Below are 4,140 nucleotides of genomic sequence, written 5' to 3'. Positions count from 1 at the left end.
AGTATCTTCAATGTCTGACCAAACTCTAAACACTGAACAACACTGGCTTTATCCACCTTTGTGGCTGTTGCAAAAAGTTGTTCTTATTCAGCCTCAGGAGAATCAATGAATTATCATAATTACACAGTTTTCAGTTCCACATTTTTGTTTTCTCTTCACATTGTTATAATAAAGATGTATGTCATTTTCTCAGTTTTGCTTGTTTTCATTCTTTATCAGTTTATATAACAAATTTATATATATTTTATTATTTATCATATTTATATATCATGCTTCTCTGGACTTGCCATGTTTATCATTTCCTATAACAAAGTAATATTTCCTTATATTCATGTACCACAATTTGTTTAGATATTCCCCAGTTCATATTTCCAGGTCTTTGCTACCACAAAAAGAATAAAACACCAAACTAAAATGATATTCCCCCCAAACCTCAAATCCTGACTGTTCTGCTAAATGCTTTTAAAAATGACACTCATTTTTCAAATACTGCTTGCATCCCACAGGAGAACTATATTTAACCAAAGGAGTACAGTTAAGCAAAACAAATCAATAGGTTGAATATGTGTGCCTTATTCTATACCTGTGGTGTAATCTACCTCCTCTCTATCAAGAGGGATAAATGGAGTATTTTGCCATCAGTATTTTAGAGTCAAAAGGCTTATTAATCTGAGTTCTGATGTCTCTAGATAGTTAGAGGCAACCCAGTGGCATGGTGGATAGAGCATTGAGCCTGTTGTCAGGAAAATGTAGCTCAAATACTTATTACCTCTGTGACCCTGGGTAAGCCATTTAACTGCTGCCTACATCACTTTTCCTTATATGTAAAAGGGGGATAATGATAGTGCCTATCTCCCAGGGTTGCTGAATTACAAAGTATTTAGCTCAATGCCTGGTACATATTAAATATAAATAAATAAAAACATTTGCATACAAATGTTAGCTATGATTATTTCTATTAGAATATTGTTCTGGATCTCCTCTTTGCTCTCTCCCTGTCTCCTTTATAATATACCTATTTTTATACATGTTATGTTTTCTCTTTGGTTAGATTGTAGGCTTCTCGAGTGTAGGGACTTTGTCATTTTTCATTGATAAAAACCCAGGGCTGAAAAATAAACTATATAGATATGTATTCATCTATTGACTTTAACATATATTTTAAGATATTTAACATGTATTGGACTACCTGCCATCTAGGGGAAGGGATGGGGAGAAGGAGAGGAAAATTTGGAACACAAGGTTTTGCAAGGATCAATGTTGAAAAATTATCCATGCATATGTTTTGTAAATAAAAAGCTTTAATTAACACCCCCCCCAAAAAAAAACACAAAAAAGAAATAAGAGAGTTCCGTATTTAAAAAAATAAAAAATAAAAACCCGGGGCTGAGTCCAGTAGTACATAGTGAGTGTTTATTGGCAATTTGTTAAATTTTGCTGATTATAGCTATTTCATTGAATTAAGTGAATTAAAAGACACATTTCTTAGCCTAAAGGAATACATTTCAGATATTTTGCCAATCAAAGAGAAGAAATTTTTGGATGGGTGGGAGCCCCACACACCCATAGTATATGAGCATCTGCAATGTTAAGTAGTCTATTTACCTAATTAATATAGGGCTAGTACTACTCAAATTGTGTTTTCCTTAAAAATAATGACACATTTCAATAATATGTTAAAGTTTATAGAATGCTTTCCTCACAATTACTTTGTAGGAGCAGGTATTACAAATGTCATTATTACTATTTTCCAGATAAGGAAAACAGCCTCAGAGAAGTGACTTGTGCAGGGTCATAGAGATAATAAATGTCAGGATTTGAACCCAGCTCTCCTGATAACAAATCAGTGTATTTGACACTACAGGGTCCTGCCTCCCACCCCTTCATGGTCATTCACTATGTTTTTCTCAGCCTCAACCACATACAGACAGAACTGTGGTGATGGTCCTCAGTGGGTTCATTTAGGAAGGGAGGCTTCCATCGATTTGTTGAATAGGAAAGAGCCTGGATTAGCCAGTGACCTGGGCTGGTCAACTACTAGTCTCAGCGAACAGTCCTTCATCCTCAGGAATGCCTAATAACAACCTGGGCTGATTAAATACAGGTCTATATGATATCCTTTGAGGAATGCAAGGTTGTGGTTAATCATTTCCATCAGATTTAGTCTCAAACCACAAAATACTGTGGTTTGAGATTCTGGGTTTTTTGTTTTCGTTTTTGTTTTTCTTTTCCTGCTGAGGAAATCCTAATTCTGACCTCTCTCAATTACCAGATTTCCCTTTATCCTCTCTACTAGTGCCCACATGATATAAAAAGGAAAGTCTTGCTTCAAGATATCCACATCCAGAGGTCCAGGGAACAGGACCTTCCTGGACTGGAAAATACCTGGAGAAGCAGCACAACCAGACCCTGTTTTAACCAGTGCCTGGACAGGTAAAGTGATGGGACAGATTCCTTGGGGATGGCTCCCCATCCAGCCTTGGCCCAACCTAGCAGGCTAAGTTGTGTCTCTAAATGTGCTGAGAGCACAAATTTGGAGACTGACAGAGGCACCTTGGTGGAAAGGCAAGTGCTTGGATTTGGAGGCAGAGGACTTGGGTTGAAATCCCATCTCTGATCCATATTAAGTGTGTGATCTTGGGTAAGTCACTTCACTCTGGGTTTTGATGTCTACATCTTAAAATGAGGGAACTGGACTAAATGATTTCTAAGGGTCCTTCTACATATGTCTGTTACACTCTGAACTAATGAACATTTCAGAACTAGAGCGGTCCATAGAGATTTTTTTCTACAAATATCTAAAACCAGATGCCTTATATATATACCTGTCATGTTTACTACAACCTCCTCATGGGGCTTGTAGATACATCTTTCCTTGGCAGGGTCTTTGTCATTTTCTTTCCTTACCTTTTATCCTTTCTTTTATTGCTACCATCTGAGATTCTCATGCTTCATGCCATGATTATTGCATTAGTCTCCTAACTGATGTCATGGCCTCCCACCTCTGACGCACCCTGTAAGGCATCTCTGTGCATCTCCCACCTCTGCTGCATCTTGCACAGGCTATCATGCTCAACTTAATATCATCATAATAGCCCTTCAAAGTCACTTGTCTGAGGCAGAATTCAACCCATGTCTTTCTGACTCTATGTCTAGTACTCTATCCACTACCCCTTTCTACAAAAAACTTTAACAGGTTTCTATTTTTTATTGAGTAAAATTCATAATCCTTTACTGTATATTCAAATGTCTTTACAATCTGATAACAATCATAATAGCAAGCATGCAGATATTGCTTTGAACTTTGCAAAGTATTTATAGATATTATTTCATTTTGTCCTCACAACAATTCTGGGAGGTAGATATTACTATTATTCTCGTTTTATAGATGAGAAAATAGGTTATGACTTGCCTGGGGTTATCCAGCTAATAAATGTCCAAGGCAGGATTTAAACTGAGGTCTTCCTAGTTACCTCTGGTACCAACCTACTTTTCCAGCTTTATCTTATATTACTTCTTTCTTTTTCCTTATATTACTACAGTCCTTTTCTTCTTCACCTATTAATTAATTAATTAACAAAGACCTAATCAAAAGTCTTCTCCTACAGGAAGCCTTCCTTGGTCCCCTCTATCCATAATGATTTTTCCCTTTGAAGCTCATACAAAATTGTGTTTTCACTGCTCTGATACAATTTTATCATCTGCATCTTTTGTTGTTGTTCAGTCATTTTAGTTACTTCCAATTCTCTGTGACTCATTTGGAGTTTTCTTAGTAAAGATAGTAGAGTGCTTTGCCATTTCCTTTTTTAGTTTATTTTTACAGATGAGAAAACTGAGGCAAACAAGGTTAAGTTACTTGCCCAGAGTTACATACTTAGTACGTCTCTGAGGATGAATTTGAACTCAAATATTCTGACCTCCATACCTGGCCCTCTATCTTAATTCCACTTAGCTGCCTCACTTTATATCTTATATCCCAATAAGATTTTGAGTTACATGAGAGCAGAGATAATAGTGTTTCCCTCAAGCCAAAGAACAATTCTTTGACTATAACAAGTGTTAATGTATGTTTATCAAATTCCATTTAATTACCATTGATGATTAATGAGAAGTTTCCTTCTTAGGGAAACTACAGACAAG

This window comes from Antechinus flavipes, chromosome 2 (assembly GCF_016432865.1).
Source record: "Antechinus flavipes isolate AdamAnt ecotype Samford, QLD, Australia chromosome 2, AdamAnt_v2, whole genome shotgun sequence".
Taxonomy (NCBI): Eukaryota; Metazoa; Chordata; class Mammalia; order Dasyuromorphia; family Dasyuridae; genus Antechinus; species Antechinus flavipes.
Note: the sequence above shows the minus strand (reverse complement) of the source record.